The 21,561-nt window shown below is 36.0% G+C and overlaps 1 protein-coding gene across 1 annotated transcript in view; it reads right to left on the bottom strand.

The window, feature by feature from the left end:
* LOC141431356 (uncharacterized protein CG3556) overlaps positions 1 to 18,714 on the bottom strand; it is a 306,784-nt gene extending 288,070 nt beyond the window's left edge. Inside the window, exon 1 of the mRNA XM_074092512.1 lies at positions 18,621 to 18,714. The gene's annotated coding sequence lies outside the window, so the exon portion shown is untranslated. The remainder of the gene's footprint in view (positions 1 to 18,620) is intronic.
* Between the last annotated feature and the right edge of the window lie 2,847 nt (positions 18,715 to 21,561).

Here is a 21,561-nt window from a genome sequence, read left to right as displayed (position 1 = left end):
CTAAATAAATTAAACTAATATAAATTCTATATTGTCAATTCATATATTTGTGAATCATAGTTTGTTAGAATATTTCCTCCAGTTAAAATAAATTATTTCGACCTTTCGAAAATATTCGGGGAGAAGCTGTACCGTTCAGGCCTTCCACATCGGCAAATCACAAATATAATTAATTATATTATATTATTATGAGTTTATTAAACTCAAATGATCTATTTTTATTTTAGCTCGGACAAAGCCACGAGGAAAGTCTTGTTAACTAGGACATAATAAATTAACACATTTTATGGGTTTTCAAACAATCCCACGCTGAGAACTTGAAGGACCGATATGACCTCAAGTGGCAGAAAAAATGACATAGTTGCAACAATAGGACAGTACACAGTTTTGCCTAGCTTCCCTGTCGTATACTGTTAAACATATATTTATGTTAACAAATGGACATTATTTTCATATTAAATAATCAATACACATATATATCTTGACATACAGAACCCGTCTTTCATAATTAAATAATAATCATATATATACTTATATGTTACAAGACTATTGTGATACATATTATTAAACAAATGACGAAATATGGTTAAAAATATTAACCAATGTTCATATTAATTTACTTCTGTTTTTGAAATTCACTCTTTGACTGATTGATCACTGAATGTTCCTCACGGTCGTTCAAATGTTGACTGGAGGAGAGCTCTTGTAGAGACAGGTTCGATGTTGTGTATGTGTCTTAGCACTATGTTGTTGCAATGGAGGGATTGTATAAATGCTTTACTTACATAATACTGAGGTAGAGATGGCAACAATCTGTAAAACTGGATTAACTATATAATATGGTTATTAGTAAAATCATTACGGACATGGCTCTCTATGATCTATTTTATTTTGTATGGTTCATCTGACATTATTAGAGGATGTTTATCAATCAATGCAATTACGTGATAAATCTAGACGTAACCTATGCTATGGATACTTAACTTTCTCATAATATATTATTTATAAGAAAATTACATTGCGATAGTAAAGATAAAATACTCCCGATGTTGACTGGGCTGAGCAAACACAGCAGCATTAGTTTCGTTTGCTAGAGATGACCTACTGTTCCTCTTTTCTACTGTGTCGGAGTGCTTTGCTTTCGGGAATGGAACATGGGATTTTGGATAGAACTGCTTTGGGCAGGAGAGAAGTCAGTTGTTCTTTTTCGTTCGAATACGCGAGTTCTTTAAGCAGAAGTTTTGTCTAAGTAAGTGAGACCGGCTCACACTTTATTTTAATTAATTAATTCAATAATTAGTTGTTGTGCGTTCATTTCAAAAATAGTGTTTAATTGTTAGAGTTTACTGTTATTTTGGTTATTTCGTGTTCTGTGTTCGCAAGTCCTGGTGATTTCCTTTTATCCTTTACCTTGGCCGCACGGGGCGACTCTCCGGGGCCATCCTTATTACCTTATTTCCTTGGCTGCTCGGGGCGACTCTCCGGAGCCATTCCTTTTAACCATCCTACCTTGGCTGCACGGGGCGACTCTCCGGGGCCATTCCTCATTACCTTCTAAACTTTCTGGAATTTGCGATTATAGAATACGTTAGTTTCTTAGTTTTTGTATCTGCTTAAAGTAGGGACTGTACGGGACGAGGTTCCCGGTCTCCTCACCTGAAACCTAACGGTGCTATACGACAGTGTGGAGATTTAACGTCCGAAAGGACGGGATCAGGCGTTGGGATTCGACCTGGCACTCGATTTATATTTGTCTTAACTGACAGTCGAGTTACTATCCCACAGCGCGTACCCGGTCTTGGTGTATCTGCTGGGTCAGTGCATGTAAGATCGGTGGTGCTGGTCTTATCTATATATTTATATATTCCAAACATATCTCTCTGTCCTACCTCAGGAGCATCCCTGACTACGGTCGCGAACGAGGTTCTTAGGGTGGCCTAGGATTAGGTGTTTTATAGCTAGACAGAGGTTGGCCGCCTCGCTCCCTTAGTTTAGTCTAGGGTAGTTTTCCATTGCACCTCTGAAAACTACGAGGCTTCACCTCAAGGTTCTTATTAGAATAGTGCAGATTAGCTAGATTTATAGGTTTTGATAGGCGGTAAATTTGTTTTTATTGGGGTTTAGAATTTAACTGTATTTGATAGTGTTTGACTAAGACTTTAGGTTCTATTACGTTGAATTGACAGGACATCCATTAATCTGCCCGACTTTTATCAAAAAGGAGGGTCATGTTTATTATTTCTACCTATTTAATGAATTGGTTTTTGTTATTACATTTAATTGACATTTTAAAATCTGTCATTTGCTAAGAATGAATACATGTAAAAAAATACTTATCAATTTTCAAGCGATACACAGTTATCTTTACCAAACCATGGGAAGAATAACTACTTCTGACACTTATATAATCACTATTTTTTTTGGTCAACGACTGATTATTATTTTATTACAAGGCAACTTGCAAATCATACGCAAATACAAGTCAGTCTCAGTTAATGACAGATTACTGACTGAAATTATCTTAAACTTTGAACTTAATTGTGAGAATATTATTGTTTTATTAATTGCTCAACTTTGAGTTGAATTGGGTGTATATATTTTGCAATTCTTAGATCCCCTTAAATTAGAAACCAGGGTTGATTTGAACATTTTAAATAAATAATTAAACGCGTTTAGTAAAATTAAGAAACACCCAAATAACTATTAAAGTAGTTTTCCTCCTGAACCTATATGAAAGGTCAGCATAGGGCATTTAGAGACCTAGCAAACCTGGTTTCTTGCGTCCTCTTTCCCCTTTGAATGACATTACATAACTTACCGACTATTGACAAGTAAACTCAACTGTCTCGTGTTGGAGTCTCTTAGGGTCTTTGGAACGAGAGACACAGCTACTGGTAAATAGCCAGGGAGAAAACTCCAGGGCGGAGGTGGGGCCCTAGCCTTGACACAAGACATAATTGCTTATTTTTCATTACGTAACCTTTTGTTTACAATTTTAACAAACATTTAAATTTGTGTAAAATATTGTCAGTCATTCCTATTACTTATGGTTATTTTGTTCCATTTACGTTTAGTGAGTTTGTTCTTTATTCAACAGAGTTTATTACTTAGTTAGTTTTTATTGTTAGACATCCCTTATTTCTACTAAACGAGGTTGGTTTACTATTCACAACGTAGGACACTAGACGATCACATGGCCAAACTTACATATTACTTGTCCCGGTATTTACCGTAACTTGTTCTGATTTTTAATAGTAATAGGTAGTTTAATTAGTGAAGTAAGTTAGATAGATAAGGTGTCGTTTTATTTAGTACTACTTAATAAATAGTTTAATCGCTCTCTAGGTTAAGATATAGGTTAAATTAGATTAAGTAGATTTAGATTTAGTTTAGGTTTAATTTAAGTTAAGTTAGGTTAGCTAATTAATATAAGGGGGGGGGTTACATATTCCAGCGGGTTAGGTTAGCTTGACTGAATAACACAATATTTTTCATGTTATTTTTTAACTGTAGTTGAATTTTTTTTCCATAAATTCCAAAACGTACCGCGTCGAAGGCTTATATATACAGCCAGCCTTCTTTTAAACTAGTAATACCGGTTTTGAACAAAAACCTTCACAGGAGTGAGAGAGGGGAAGCAGTTGATACAAACGAAACCGAATCTGCGTAAATTATAAAACAATAACTTGTACAGTCAAGGACAAAGATATCGACAAGCCCAAAGTTGGAAATATATCGCACAGCTAGATCAAAAGCGTATCAACTCAAAATAATACACCATTTTTTAATTTAGGCTTTATTAAGTTATTGAAAGATTTAATTTAGAATGGTGTATTATTTTAAGTTGATAACGTTTTTGATCTAGGTGTGCGGTATACACGGCCTTAATGTTAAGTGCATAAAGTCGTGTAAGTATACATATTTTTGTAACTTTGGCTTTACAGTACATATAATTTGTCAGCACCTTCCACTATACTCTGTTCCAGCGACAGGCGAAAAAACGAACATTAAAGAAGTATATATTTTGTCCGATGCACTTGTTTATCATTTGCTCTTAGTACAAACTTTCAAGTATGGGCTGTTAGTGGTCACTCAAGACTATAGATCTTGCTGTATCTTCACAATATTTTAGACTATCGCGGTTATTACTAATTTTATGAATTAAAAAAAAACTGTTTATTTCACTCAACAAAAATCGTCCACTTACATTCTAATCTTAGTTTTTAACGAAACTCGATATTTGTTGTATCATGTCTTTGACTGACACTTGTACTTATTATCTATTCTATGGACTGACGTTGAGAGATAGGTACATGCAAAAGATTAAGTTATTTCGCCTGCCGTTAGAACAGAGTATACTTACACGTACCACCATACCAGAAACGCAGCACCCATAGAAGTTTAGTAGCTTAGAATATACGACTGGTTAAAGTAGCAACAGAGTTTTATCAGTTCGTTCTGCTCCAACTTATTTGTATATTGCCCTGATCGCAATTTGGCCGTGTAAGACCGCAGACTAGACGACGCCATTTACCTATTTAATTACTCGTCTAAATTACAAATACAAACCAACTTAACAACCCCGTACCGTGACCATACAATGAAGCCATACATGGTGGGTCCTGTATTAGGAGCAAATAATTAAGCCACAGCTTCCACTCTTCATCTTGAGCTAATTTAGTTCTACAACTTTTGAAAATAACTGTGTTATGATTTTTATTACACTTTAAAGTTTATTTGGATAAGCAATGTATTGCGAAATCCGTCATTTTGTTACGTGACAGGCGATGTCATTTAGGCTATTGGATGCCGTACATTGAAAATACTATTTAATTTGTTTGGAACGAACATAATGGTAAAATTACTTTATTTTTGAAAGTTGCAGGACTAAAGTATGTAGTTCCACTTGAGTAGCAGAACCTGTGTTTTAATTTTTTGCTGCTTTTGTATGTCGTTGTAAAAAAGAATCTATCTGTCAAGATACTTTCTCAGGAACGCATGGATATTTGAGATCTGACATTTTGAGAAACTGGCGTTTTGAGAATCTCGCATTTTGCGATTCTGGCATTTTGAGAATCTAGCGTTTTGAGAAGCTGGCGTTTCGAGACTCTGACATTTTGAGAATAAGACATTTTGAGAAACTGGCATATTGAGAATCTGAATTTCTGCATATCTGACATAAAGCGTCAAAAGGAATTTGATTCGACAAGCAGACCTAATAGTTAAAGCGAATACGCGAGTAAAAGCTAGTTTGATTCAAATAACAAGGTTAGCCAAAATTGAATTAATTCCCCACAAAACTGTAAAAAGATCTCATCCAATGGAAGCTGTCCGACGACGGCGGTGGCTCTCCGCATTGTAATGAATAATTAAACTCTCTTAATTAAGGCTCTTCCATTGCAACTATTTTCTTTGGCTCCGTCGCGATTTTATTTAATTTTATTCACCAGATGGACTCTCGGCACTTTAATTAATACTGCACTGAGCTTAGCTTATTGGTTCGAGGTTTTTGTATCCAGGATTACGTAGATAGTACTCTTACGAAAGTAACGCCGCAATTTCGGCTCTATGGTTGTTATTTTTAATGAACAATGACATTAGACACGTGAGTATCTGATAAAAATAGGGAGCTTGATGTTCCGGGTTCGATCCTATGGTATGAATAATACGAATGTTTGTTGTGTTGCCTTGGACGATTGATATGTATTTAAGTACCAATGTATTTATCTACATAATTATGTTTTTCCGTTGCTTAAGGTAGCTTTTCTAACAGAAACAATATGAAAACCATAAAAATCTTAATTGTTTTATGCCTGTCTGTCAGTAATTTATCTAAAAAGACCTATTCACTGAAAGCTACAAATTTACACGGAACCCTCGGTACGCAAGTCCGAGTCACACTTGGCCGGTATTTCACATTCACACCTGCGAGTTATTGTAGTAATAGCTAAACCACTAATTCAACCTGTCTCTATGAATACGGTATTCGTGAAATATCTTCGCTTCCCGGCAAAAACCTTTCAACGCTTTACCAGTACGGCTTTATCTCCGTATTGTTCGGAGCTGCAAAAAGCGGGGTAAAATATAGCGCCCCCTTTATTCCATCTCGTTTTCATGAAAAATAACTCTCTGGATGTATGCTCGCCTAGTACAATCTGCGGGGATTTGCACGTGTGTATGATACGATTTGAACAATGTCAGGGTTTTAACGGATGGCTGATAAATTGATAACGGATTTTTCGATTGCCTTTTATTTTTGCCCGACTGCCTATATACCTATTTATGTATGTATGTCTATTCTTCTGTATGATGGTTTCCAACATATTTTAGAGATATCTATATTATCATAAGATTCGTCAAACAGTCAGTGACTCAGTGAATATACTCTCTATAGGTACATAATATTTCTAAATTGCAACCGCAAGAAAAATATCAAGGGGGTGGTATATTTACCCCGTATTCATAAAAGCTTACCAATTTACTGTTATTTCGATGTTCGTTTGTCTTTATCTGTCGATTGATATGCCTTTGAAAACAAAACATAATTTAATTAGAGCTTGTCTAATTTAAAATGACGCGTCCCTCACTCAACTAAATCAGTTCATTATGACTAGTGAGTAGTACTGAGTACGCGTCATTTTAAATTAGATAAGCACAACAGGTCTTTGATAAATTTTGACACAGCTAAACCACGCACTTAGACCTAAAACTATAAAAGTCATTAAATATGTATGTTAGTCTGTAAGTTATTTACTGTATGGGCCAAGTTGCCTGAAATAAATGAATTAATATTTATTATTATTACTTTTTCGGTGCAACTGGTTAGTTAAATAAATAAATATCACGGGACAATTCACACCAATTGACCTAGTCCCAAAGTAAACTTAGCAAAGCTTGCGTTATGGGTACTAAGCAACGGATAAATATAATTATATAGATAGATACATACTTAAATACATAGTAAACACCCAATCCGAGAACAAACATTCGTATTTTTCTTACAAATATCTGCCCCGACACGGGAATCGAACCCAGACCTCAAGCTTCGTAGTCAGGTTCTCTAACCACTAGGCTATCTGGTCGTCTAAAAAGTTAGCTTAGTTTGTTTTTACTGTTTGACTTAAGTTAACTTCATACTTAATTCAAAAGCAATACCAAGTGGCAGGCCATAAAACAAAACTAACGGAAATGGCGTATAAATAAAAGAAAGTATATTTAACCAGTTCATTGGCAAAGTTTGGCGCAAAAGACGTACATTACGAGCCTCTAACCTAAAAAAGTTTCGCTCATTGTTTTTGTTTCAATAAACACGACGGTTGGCAGCGAGTGAGTGGGTAAAAACTTTAGGAACGCTCCTCTAGCATGTAATTGTAACATGTTCGTACAGTCACATTGATGAGCCAACTTAAAAAAAAAAAAAACCGACTGCCAAAACTAAAAGGAAGGAAATAAGTCTAGTGGTCTAGAACTCTGTTTAGTAGCTAATTTAAAGTTCAACAGTCGGGACCCATTACTAAGAGTTTTTGAGCGTCACGATTAAAATGGGTCCCGACTGTTGAACTTTAAATTAGCTACTAAACAGAGTTCTAGACCACTAGACTTATTTTCTTCCTTTTAGTTTTGGCAGTCGGGTTTTTTGATTTTTTTAATTTAATGTTTTATTTTACACTTTTTTGATATTTATGTGAAAACGGTAGATTAAAAGAATTATAACCTATATATTTAGAATGGGCTAATTATTAGCTTTCATTTGATACCCATATTGTTACAATACAATTTTTTTTTCTTTCCTCCGCCATTTTCTTTTGCAGACGCCATATTGAAATACTATATAGCCTATGTCACTCCGACAGTTATGACGAATCCAATGATACCTCATATGTTAAAATCCGTCTAGCCGTTTAGGCTGCAGCGAGGACCAAAGAAATGGACATACATACCCACATACATACATACATACATACATACGCTCAAAAAACATACCCCTCTTTCGGGCAGTCGGGTAAAAAAGTACGCAATGTCTTTAACAGTTCCTTAGGCCTTAACATGTAAGGTTTTTAGTTTTCTTATATATTTATACGGCCAAATCATATTTCATTATTACAAGTCAGTTCATAGAAAACTTTGTCTTTAGTTTTTGTGGTAAGGTCATGCTACCACAGAATCTTAGACGTTTTTTATTGAGTTATAAACAACGAAACCCCATTCGATACCTTACCATAGGTATTTTTTTTCTCTCGAAACTCTTTAAGTATATGAGAACCCGCGTTAATTTAAAACTATTTTTTGCATTTAAAAATTATTGACACTTCGTATGGTTTTGGGTTAACAAGATGCCTATACTTATAAAGAGACTGTAACTCGAACCGTTTGGCTGTAAAATCTGTACGATAGATGGACGGACAGATGAATACGTGTGACAGTAATATATATATATATATTTGGAGCCTGCTGGTATGTAACACTGAAAATAACATCCTCTTTTACAGTTATAACCCAACAGACTGTAATACCAACTGTACTGGAATTAGGTAATAAGTAAATAGTAAAAAACAACACTGAGGTATTTTTTTACGTTCCTAATATTTTTTCTAGGTTATCTAGTAATAATTCAGGTTTATGGTGCCGTTAAAACGCGGTAAGGGGTACTTTTGGCAACAGGTGTTTTATATGGGGTCTGCTGAATCCATCTGAGCATGTACAAACATAATAGTACCACTGAGTAAGTACATTAGTACCTCGACTATTGGATGAAATAACTAGCTCCGAACAGACGTACCTAAAATAGAAAGGTTTATTTACAGAGAACATTTATAATTATTCACATAATAGTAAAGTGAAGGTAGAGTGGTAGAGAATTCCTTGCTGACACCAAATGTATTGAATCTGGCATCACTGTTCTCTCCCGCGACCTTACCACAGCTACGTCCATGCAAGGTCCAACTTCATACCAACTATTTAATAATATGTGTTAATACAGTAACAATACACATAATCTACACAAGCCTAATGTTAAACATCTGGTAGCATGGTGAACGGTTGTGTTGCACTGTGGATGAACTCTGATTGAGTTTGAAACGCGTCAGCCTAGTTTGGTGGTGGTAATAGTTGGGTTTGTGTGACGTGTGCGTTCGGCGGAGGAGCCGCGAATACACATTTGTTGCATGGACCTAGCTATCGTAAGGTCGCGGGTGAGCAAATCTAGACACGCGGCAGCGTGTCAAGCCAAGTTCAAGCTAACAGAACTGGCGAGCAGCACCGTGTAATATTTGACCCCCTCATAACTCAAAAAATATTTCACATAAACATGTCAAATTTGGCTCATTTATTGAAACTTGTGAGATACGTGCTCCTAAATTTTTAAACATACCTCAAAAGTTATTTAGATATTGGCATCCAAAAATAGATCACCAAGAATAGACTCACCTATAGATCATAATTCTAACCCAGTGGCAGATGGCCTAGAAAGTTCAAATTTGGCATCCAGATAGGTAGTTGGATGAATACAAAGGAATAAATCAGAATTTCATATACAAATTATATTATAGCCTTCGCAAGTTTTAAAGCTGTGAGTTCTTATATTATTCTTCCGAAAATTTGGCTTGCTGGTAGAAACTAGCCATCGAAGATAGGGCTCTTCCATGACTGTTTTAGTAGGTACTTAATAATAATTCGTATATAAGAACTAGCCAAGTCCGACCTTAGGCTTCAATATATTATCCATAGTAATACGAAGAAATGATATTTTACGTTGTTATAAAATATTTTACTTATATATTCTTATAAATAAATTTCAGGACTGACCAATGAACTTGGCACCTTGTCACTTGGCATCCATTTAGATCTCACTTATTTTGCCGTTAAAGTCAACAATCAAGGCATATCTCATAATATTGAACATGGCTCTCATTTTACATTAATGAATGGATTAAGTGTTTCTAGAATATCAAATTTAATTTTCCTTTTAAAATTCTTCCACAACATCTAACACACAAGGATCGCTATCGAATGGCTACGGTGAAAATAAGAAGTAGCTTTGTACGATACGATTTATCCATTATACTCGGGTTCCCAACTGCTCCGGCCAACCCTGGGGAATCCTGAAGCGACTCAGACAATTATAGCAACCTGCCATTTACTGTCAGGCCTCTGAGATTTCGATTCCAATTTTATTTTACAACAAAAGAAAGTTCGTTAAAGAATAAAATAAATTCACTATCTACCTCGTAAACAAAAGGAGTCTTCAGACGATGTGAATTAAAGCTGATTGAGTTTTACATTTATACAATTTATGAATAAAATATTTTCCCTTTTATTGGAGGTATGAAGGAGTCTTCACTAAAAGGGGCAAGAGGTTTGTCAAAATTAAGTTAAAATATGACGAAATGATATATTTTGTTTTGCTTTAGATATGGTAAGAGTAAACTTTTGATAATGCTAATGTAGCTTCGAAGGAACTGAATTAGTAATCAGGGTGGAAATTTGTGCTACTAATCCTAATCATATGTCTAACCGGATAAATTGGCATTAAAAAAGTGGGTTTTAAATTTTAACAGATTAAATACCGGTTTATTACATTTCTTGTACCACATATGAAATAAGCATTCTCGTGAATGGACACACAATTTGTTGTGCGATACATGCGATTATACTTAAATTTTTAATTACGTAACCTACGCTTCGTCCCACAGTTTTATTAAAATGAGCAGGTAAAACCTAATTAATTCTTCTTAATTCAAATAATCTCAAAATTCATAATGATTCGATAGGATGGTTTTGCCAATAGTCTTCTAAAAGCCTTTGAAAGAATATACTCAAAATGAAATTACAAAACTCTTGGAATCCTAGAACCTTTACGTATAATTACAAATTGCTTGTAATTAACGCAGCTTCTTTAAACTGTCATTTCGGCCTTCAAATTTAATTATTTGTCTACGAAATTAATAAATTAGCGACTAATTTTAAGCGCCTAATAAATAGGTACTTTTCAAGCGACCGTATATTGTGTAATCCAAGCTACGTCTTAATGTCAGCATGACGATTATTACAGCAACTAAATTTGTAAATGTCTACAAATGTTAGGCTTCTAATAAATGTCTCTATTGTATCTATTAAAAAAATTTAAGAGACTAATTTAATATTATCACCTCTATTTTTATAAGGAAGGCGGGGCTTCTATTTTCTGCTTTGAGGTCTAAATACAAACGATGAACCTATCATTTTTATACAAACAATACTCAATACTCAATACTCAATATTTTATTGCTTTTCCACAATGTATGGTTACAGATGTTACAAAGAGATTATGTGATCATCATGGACCCTGTTGGGCACAGCAATATTTATACAAGAGGATAATGATCGTAAAGTATAAACACATGTTTAAAATCCAACAGCAAAGATCATTTGTGAAGCAATATTATCTGGGCTGCTATATTTTAAAAACCTAACATCGAAGGCTAGTTTTCTGAACCCAACCTATCCGAGTCGCTTCTGCTCCGAACCGTTTTGATCGCTCGCTTCGCTCACTCGTACATACGACTTGCGACTACATGTAACTTGTTGCGTTATTCTGAATGCAGCACGCTCATTGGCGGAGCCCGCGGTTCCCGCGCGTGCGAGCTCTCGTTCCGGGCAGCGCGCCACGCACGAGGTGTGTTGCTAATTTTCATTAAAAAAGAAGACGAATTATTAATTTAGTTGCCAAGTCCTTATTTGCGATGCTCTTTATTGGGGGTTGATGTTGATTCAATTAGTAGACAGATATTGAAGCTCAAAAAAAAGTAGCTGACTTACAATATTCGCCAAGTCATCAATTTTGAAGATAATGTATTTATCGATAAGCAGAGTTACATTAATTATTGTTTGTAAATTGTCGCTCGATTTTGCATAATTTTCTGGTATTGTAAAGATGGCATATTAGTTCTCAAGCAAACTTAGCGGTTATAGTTAATATTTGAATTGTATTGTATTATATAAAACCAATAAAATCTTACTACTCTATCTAGATACTGTTCCATTACGCGAGCTACGATAAGTTTTCAAAAATATCTGAACTTTACATAATCAAATTCTTCCTTAAAAGTTTGATATATTTACTACCATCATGAATTTTTTCAAATTTTTCCACCCACCGGTTTAGATTTTGACGGGGGGGACGCTCGATTTTAATGAAAATTTGCAATTTAAAGTTGAATATTTCGCAAATAAATCACTCAATCGAAAAATCGACTAGTTATAAAAATAGTGCTGTGGCTGTTGTGGAAAATTGAATTATTTTTACAACTCCTTGTGAAACATATTGGTTTGTAACAGTTCCCGAAGTTTCAGAAAGAATTATAGTTTAAAAACACAAAAGAGCTCAAAGGACAAAGCGGACAATGAGAATTATATGTATAAGGTTATTATTAATATAGACATCGCTCTGAAGCGATAAAGCCGCCTATTGCTTACCTTTGTTAAATCTCTATATACCGGTTTTTTTTTTTTAATAAAACTGACCGTGATTGACTTCTATTTCACCTAATGTGTTGGTGTTAAATAAAGCCGTTGTATTGTACTATATTGTATACTGTAAACATCTCAGACACTTTAACAGTCTTTTTTATTATTTTAAGTTAGTTTATTGCATTTATTTTTAAGTACCTCACCTCAATTATTAGATGGCAAATCTCTGACAGTAGCTATCTCATCGCAATTGGTAGAGTTAATGGAACCAATTTAATTTTAATTTCTTTGGTAATTAAATTCATAACGTTGTATTAGGAAGTTAGAGGGGATTTCAATCTAATCGCAATTGGTAGAGTTAATGGAACCAATTTAATTTTAATTTCTTTGGTAATTAAATAACGTTGTATTAGGAAGTTAAAGGGGATTTCAAAAGCATTTTTAGCATGCTCTTCCACTAAAACTACCAAGGCATCATAAACTTACAGCACCTTGAATGTACATAATCACCTGTTACTATCACCGATCTAACTAAGACCGTATGAGCCCTGACAAAATCGCCAGTCATTATCGTAACACTCGCTCCTCGTGTCTCACCCATCGATCAGTTTATCTCTCTCTTACAGATCTAACTAGAACGGGACACATTAACTAATCTACTTATAGTTACTCGTGCTAGCCGTGCGTCCTTCTTTATTACTGTCCTCTTACCTTTGAGACTCTGAACAGTTTATCTCCTACGCCTCCTGCATTCCTGATTAAATTCGTGTCGGTCTCTGGCGAATATTAGTTTTGCCAAGAAATTGGCTTCGCTTTATTGCTTTGCACTTTGTTTTGTTTAGATAGAAATAAAAATAATACGTGAAAATGTATAGATATCTGCGCCGAGTATTGTGAACTTCAATCAACTTCAAATTCGTGAAAAAAAAAAACGTAATTAAATCAAAATCATGCCATTGGTCACTCTAGAGGTTTGATAAAATCGCGCCCGGATTGCTTCCAAATTCGAATAGATTCCCATTCAACTTATTTTATTTACGAGCGAACGCACTGAAAAGTTCGTTAGGAATATTTCAAATTTATGGCGACTGCGGATGTCAGAGGTGGGCTACTGGCCGTTTTTTCATCAGAGTTTTATCCCGCTGGGTATATAAAAATATAATGTGCAGATGGAGAGGTCAAACGGCGTGGCTTAATGAACAAACGAGCGAGGCAATGAGATAACGAGCGAGACCGTCGGCGATCAGCTCTTGTTGCCGACGGCCCATAACCGCCTTTCCTACCACGATACAAGAGCGATAGTAAGGTAGCGTCGTAAAGGATCCGCACTTATCTTTGATGTCAGTGATTTCTTTTATCCTAGGCGTAAATAGCTCATTAATGTCAGCGTGACATGGCTGTTAGAAAGATGGAACTGTTCCACGGATGCCGTGATAGCGTAGTACGAGGGATCCCGGTTATAATATAGATGCGAGGGACTAAATTATGACACAAAGATAAAACACGTTTTTTGAGAAAGTAGAGAAAAATGGTTTTAACGATTAAAATAAACAAATCGAAACAAAGAAAATACATATTCACAACAAAAGAAAACAATATTATTGTCATTGCGGTTGTGAATCAGAGACTGGCTCAGCGTAATGCTGAGTCAAAAACACCACAGCGCCGATTTTCAGCCAGCACCGTCGGCAACCCCCGGACCGTTATAAAAATCAAATCAGGTGCTATAGATAAATTTCTAGTAATAATATCATTCATTACCTAAGTTAGTTGATTATTAAATCATTGCGTGACACTTGCGAAATTCGATTAGCATTGCTATAGACAAATAATTAAATATTTACTATGATAAGGTCATCCTTATTCAGTCCGAGCTCTTACCTCTAGTTTTCCAGAATTTACGTGTGAAACGACTTTTGAATTCGTTTCGGTGAAAAAAAACTTCGTCAGGAAATTTGATTATGTATGTTAGTCTGTAAGGTATTTATTGTATGTACCAAGTTGCCCAAAATAAATGGATTTATTATTATTTACTAGCTGGTGCCCGCGGCTTCGCCCCCGGTGTAGTTTTTTTTTAATTTTCTATATCTTCTTTTATAAGAACCTTCTCCTGACAATAGCAAACACAACATAAAAAAGAATTAGCGAAATCGGTCCAGCCGTTCACGCGTGATGCCGTGGCCAAGGGAAATAGGGATTTTATATATTAAGATTATTTGCATCGATATAAACGTGATACGCACGCGAGTTGTGTAAGTACATAATACAAAATAGTACATAATATAAATTTATTTGTTCAACACAAGTATGTAATTATTTACAGTACTGAGTACATGGGGTGTTAATAATATTACCTACATTTCCTTGCCAAATTTAATGTCCAATACCTACATTAAGCTTTAAAGAGTTCAGTCCTGTGGAGACCTACGTGGCTGGACCACCAAAAATTCACTACTGCATAGTAATAGTCACTAGATTTACCTAATACCAAATCTCAGCTCAATCTGATACCAGGAAGTGGTCGAAAAATGGTTCGCAGATGAAACCAAGACTCGTAAAGTTACATACGTTCGTTGCACGTTCGAGTTAGTAAAATAACCACGCAAATTTGCACGACTGCCACCATATCAAAACATACCCTTTACTTTAGTAATACTAGCTAGAAACATGAGCTACAAAACGCTATATGTATACGTTTTCGTTATGATACGAAGCAAATTACGCCCTAGGGAGGCTCGTCCCTAGGACAGTTTACCCTGCACTGTGAGTATGGTGGGTAAGCTAGCTTCTTAGAAAACAAGGATCAAAGTGCCAACTGCCAGTATAATGTAAATAAGATTTACGCGGCTTTGGCACTATCCTATTTACTGTTATATAAAGTACCTTTAAGTGGAGTGGGCCTTGTAGGAACTCGATTCTCACCGGATTGGCGGAGTGAAATTTTTCATTTATTTACACTACCTCGGTTTTTAACCCCCGACACAAAAAGAGGGGTGTTATAAGTTTGACCTTTATGTGTGTCTGTCTACGCCGTTAACAATAGAGTCATCTTCAGATATTGGTTGTTATCTGACTGTACTATAGTCATTGTATTGTTGGAAGTCTTACAATTGACATGATGATGATGATGATGACATGAGCCAAATTTGAAATGGACTGGCGGCTGGGGTTTTACAATAACCTACCTATAAAAAGTGAGTGCACGAAAAAAAAGATGTCTAAAGCGTGTCACGCACTAAGCAGATACGATAAAATATCTGTATCTGAACGCAAATCTGTCAATATCGCTCCCTATACAATACGGTATTTGACTATTTTGATGTCTACAATGCGTGTACAAATAACTAAGTTTGAAATTCAAGATTAGACAGAGAAAGACATACTGGCATGTGACGTCACACGCCAGTACCGCCATACTTGCTGCGACAGGTATATAGATTTTTCAAAAAATCACTATAAATCCAATTTTCAACCGATTTATGTTTTCTCTTCGCTAAACACTGTCTTTCTGACTGTTTCATAATAATATTAAAATATGGCAAATTCAGGAGTTGTCAAATACCGTATTCAATGAGCTAACACACAGCGCAGATAACTTATATTTTATCGTGAAGTATCTGTGGGCACCGACATATATCGAAAGATGGCAAAAATATTATCTGCGTATATAAATTGATCTGTGTATAATATCTGCCGATATAAATATGGTATAGTATTTTATCTGCAGATAGATACAGGTTGATGTGAGCTTCACGATAAAATATAAGTTATCTGCACTGTGTGTGTTAGCTCATTGAATTATATAGGGATATTGACAGATATGCGTTCAGATACAGACATCTTATCGTATCTGCTTAGTGTGTGACACGCTTTAGATTAAGATAACCTTGGTCAAGACAATAATATTTCGTATACATATAGCCGGACGCCATATTGTATTGGATGAAGACAAATATTGCCTTGGGTTAAAACTAATTACTTGCAGAAAATAATTACTTGGATTTAAACAATATTCCTGAGACTATGAATATTCTTGGTCAAAGAATTCCTTTTTTTCCGTGTGTGCTGAAACGCACCAGCAGCAATGGTGTTGTAGATACCTATAGGTGGCGATGATAACTTACCATCAGATGAATCACTGGCTTCTGATAGGTTTCTGACTTTTGAACTCACTCTTTGTTTGTCCATAGCTCAATGCTCCTCTCATCCACTGAAAGATTAATTAATAGAGAGCCCTTAAAGGGATATGGTCGCCTTTGTGCATGTATATTCGAGTTCATTAACTTGTGTTAGAGTGCTGGTGTGGAGACCACGGACCACAAGAAGAAGTGTAGGCAGACCCCAGATGAGATGGTCTGATGACATAAAGAGTTACGCCGGACCGTACTGGCTCAGGAAGACGGAGAATAGGACGGAGTGGAGGAGATTGGGAGAGGGTTACATCCAGCAGTGGATAGATAAAGCCTGAAAGGGAAGAAGAGAACTTGTGAGCAAATAAACAAAGCACCCTTGTAGCACATCAAAAAAAGTTGGAAAACCCAAGACTTCATCACTACAAAGGTCAATATCTCAAAAATGGCTGAACCGATTTTGATTAAACATGTCTAAGAATCATTGCTGGAAAACCTGCTTTCGAATAAAAAAATCGGATTCAACAGACAGACAGACAGACAGACACACATATTGTTCAAACTTATTACTCCCCTCGTTTTGCGTCGGGGGTTAAAAATATCTGAACATGACTATATTGTTAACGGCGTAGAAGCGTGTTCAGATATTTTTGATCAAATTTTTTCTCACAAGTTTATCAACTCGACTGTACCTCAACATCTGTCAGTTGTATCTGTTTCTCTATTTTTGTACAATAAAGTGTTTCACACATACATATTAGTTACCATATGCTCGCTCAAATGTCTGTGTGCGTTCGTATGTTTGTCCGTTTTTCACGTCGAAACGGAGCGACGGATCGACGTGATTTTTGGCATAGAGATAGGTTATGGGCCAGAGAGTGACATTAGGCTACTTTTTGCACAGTTCCAGAGGGAACAGCGCGCGATAACCGAATTCCACGCGGGCGAAGCCGCGGCAAAAGCTAGTAATAAATAAATCCATTTATCTCCGGCAACTTGGCCCATACAATAAATACCTTACAGACTAACATACATATTCATATTAATATTATAAATGTGGAAGTAACTCTCTGTTACTTACGCTTAAATCGAACTCATTTGGATGAAATTTGCTATGGAGATAGTTTAAGACCCTTGGAAGGATAAAGCGGATAATTTTTTTAACTCGAAAAATTGCATAGTTCCCGCGGGATGGCGGTAAACGGATTCTTCGCGGACAGTCGCGGGAAACATCGTCATCATCATCATCGACATCATCATCCCAGCTTATATACATCCCACTGCTGGGTACAGGCCTCCTCTCAGAGGGACTCTCCTCAGAGCCGTAGTTCCCACGGGGGCCCAGTCCGTATTGGGAACTTCACAGAGGCTATTAAATTGCTTCGCAAATTTGGGCAAGTGAAAGTGAGGTGATGTTTTCCTTCGCCTTGCTTGTTGAATGCTTGTGGTAAATTTTAAATGTAATTTCGCACATAGATTTCGATAAACAGAGGTGCCAGCCCGAGTTTGAACCCACGATCTGCTTGAGAGGCCATGTCATCAAACCTCTGTGAAGTCGCGGGCAACAGATGATTTTTTTATAAACAAAGTTGCTAAATGTTTCCTCCAAATACTTCTTTAAAGCTTGAATTCTGAACCCCAAATTAATTCCAGGTAGTTATTTACTTGCTCATTTTCCGCATGAAGAGTTTGCCGGCCCCAAATGATACTTTCATTACCGAAACGGACTCAAATTACACCCGCACCCCTAATGATCAACATACTCGTAACATTTGATTTGAAACGTGATATACTTTTCCCTCAAACGCATATAAAGATATGTAACGCGATCGTGAAACAATACTAAAGAGCAACATGCCTAATGAATATTAAAACGATACCGGAAGAACCACCAAACCGCCGTCCAACCGATGCCTTTTTAAATGTCTACCCGAACTTTTTTAATAAGCCTCTGGAAGATTAACTGCCAAAGTTTAAGCAAACTAACTACCGCTAAACATCCATAAAAAAAACTTAGCATTTATTACGTATATTTATGCTTACCTGTGGCTTACGTCATAGGCTCGGGCTTACACACTGGTTTATATTTGGAACTTCGGAGCGCGGCAAACGTCCGCTCGCGTCGACGGGCTCGAGGAGACTGAGGGTTTTTATTTTTAAATTCGGGAAGGCAAAGACCGCGCCGGTGCAGCCTGCAGCCCGCCACATTTTAGCCGTTTATCTGGATTGGTAACTGGCTTTGTTGACGCTTGTGTTTTAATAGTACATTACTGTAGAGGCCGAGTGATTAAAATATCGAATAAGTAAAAATGACGATAACCAATATATCTAAGTTATAAATGTCAACATATTTAAATGCCGAAAGTTAAAATATCGTACATACAAATCTCATTTAATATAATTTAATATGAGTGAGTCTCACGGTAGTTTTATATTTAAAATCATACATATCTCATATTAAATATATTGACCCGGATAACTCACGTCTTAAATCGAATCACGTCTTAAATGTTCCGGGCTAATCCGTAGCCCTTCGTCTTCGGACAAACATGTCGAGCTAAACTCGATTTAAGACGTGAGTTATCCGGGTCAATATATTTAATATCAGTGAGTCTCACGGTAGTTTCATGTTAATACAAATCTGCTTTATTTAAATTGCTCCTTTCTCTTAATAGAATTTATTTTACATAATCTAGTCATTTTTAGTTGTCGTGGTCCCAGTTCTAACCTAACCAAACCAAATATTTTTGGTAATTTATCATTTTATCGAACTGTCTATAATGTTCAATAGGTCAGGTTAGGTTAGCATTGCGTCAAGGCGCGAACCGCCTCAACTGGGCGGAATAGGAGCTCCGCGAAGCGGGATACCCGTAAAAGTAACAAATTTGGATTTGGAATAAGAAATACAAAAATACTCCAAAAACCAATCATAGTTTGATTGCTTAGTAGTGACATCTCTTGTCTGGGTGAGCAGTTAGTTCCGAAAGAATGTGACGTCTCTCGACGAAACATAGATGTCGCTAGTGCTACTGCTTAAGTAGAATAGTATAAATAATCAACCTGAGATATGTATGCATAGGAAAAATTCGTGTCTAGATTCTTGTCCAGCAGTGGTGTAGGGGTTGTAGCACGCAGCACGGATTGCTGAGGACCTGGTTTCGATTCCCAGTGCTGGTCTCTTTTTCTGGTTTTTCTGTGCATCTATGTCTCGGTTTGTATTTTCGATATCGGTCAATGTGTAGTGACATTCGTCAACCACAATAAAAACCGGCCAAGAGCGTGTCGGACACGCCCAGGATAGGGTTCCGTAGCCATTACGAAAAAATCTAATAATATTTTTCTAAGGATTTCGTATTGTGTACGGAATCTTCCAAGTTTAGGTATATTTTATGCTCGTTCCTTAGGCTGCTATTTACTGTTAAACTACTAATAATTCTCAAGCAATCTTAGCGTCTGCAATTTGCCTTGTAAATTTGATATATTTACTACCATTCTGTTTTTTTTCAAACTTTTCCACATTTTAGAGGGGGGGGGATTGAATCATTCCTTCGGCTCTTGTTCGGATGCTTTCAACTGTGTTAGTTTAATATTAATAATTTTTGGCAGTGATCTAATCGTTTGTTATATGTACCCAGCGTTTCCGTTTCCTTCTTAGGCCTCTAAGTTGGCAACGCATCTGCAATACCCCTGGTGTTGCAGGTGTTTATGGGCGGTGGTAATCTCTTACCATCAGGAGACCCACTTGCTCGTTTTCCATCCAGTCGAATAAAGAAAAATAGACTGTACTTGCTACTCTGTTATACTGCGATCTTTATACTTCACAAACACCATAGAATTGCTTTGCAGGTGTATATAGGTCACGATGTTTTGCTTCACCGACATGCTAATCTAATACAAAATTACTTATTACTGCATACATTTGAGGGCCAGATTTCATGTGGCATTTTACTCCGCAAACGACAGAGTTTTTTTTTAAGTACCCGCCTTCGTGGCCATTAGTGAGTGCTTAAAGGAGGCGATACATATGAATATAGATGCGATATAATTACCATTAGGAACAATTCATGACACAGTAAATTAATATTTTTCAGTATTATTATGTAATTTCGCACATACATCCCTGAGGCCGTATTATCTAACGCGCTGACGTTCGCGATCGCATTCTCCGTCTCTTTCTACCCTCGTCTTATACCGTGTGACAGAAAGAAGTGGTTAAAACGATTGTGATCCCTAGTGCATTAGTAAATTGGATATTCCCTAGTTTTTGCACATAAAAATTGGATTTAACATATAAAACTAAATATTTAGGAACATTGGAATCGGACATCTTTTCACTTTAATAATAATAATAAAATTTTATTGATCAAAAATAGATTGTACATAATTTTATGAAGGCACTGAACTACGTATAAACCTGTATCTCAGTTGTCAGCATCTACTCCCAAATTCATTACAAGTGAACTGTTACAAGATAAAAGCAAAATATTATCCTTAGTTTATTAGGTAATGTGTATAATATAACATTGTAAATTTTCTATTTAATAAATGAATAAAATTATCCTTATTAAATAAAATTATACAAGCTTACAAATATTTAAATATTATTGAGATTAAATCATGTAACGGCAATCAAACTGAGCTATATGTATAGAAATATGCCGGTGTATGTATGTATAGAATGTGATCTGTAGTGATGATAATGTTATATGTGTAATTGAAGTGATTAAAATATAACAGGGCACCTAAGATAGTGTGTGTGAAAGCATTTCAGTAGAGTAGAACGTAGTGAATTTAATTGTTTATACCTGCGAGTGAAATTTCTCCTCGGTATCATCGTTAGTTAGTGATAATAGCCAACTTCGAACCAGCACCTAGTCGCTGCATGCCGTCTGGTAATTTTACACATAAGTTCAAACACGACATGACTACAACAAACTAGTGAAGTATAAACATATTTCTTTAACAACAATATGCATAACATACT

The sequence above is a fragment of the Choristoneura fumiferana genome, chromosome 9 (assembly GCF_025370935.1).
Source record: "Choristoneura fumiferana chromosome 9, NRCan_CFum_1, whole genome shotgun sequence".
Classification (NCBI taxonomy): domain Eukaryota; kingdom Metazoa; phylum Arthropoda; class Insecta; order Lepidoptera; family Tortricidae; genus Choristoneura; species Choristoneura fumiferana.
The sequence above is the reverse complement of the archived record's forward strand: the minus strand, read 5'-3'. Positions and strand labels throughout refer to the sequence as shown.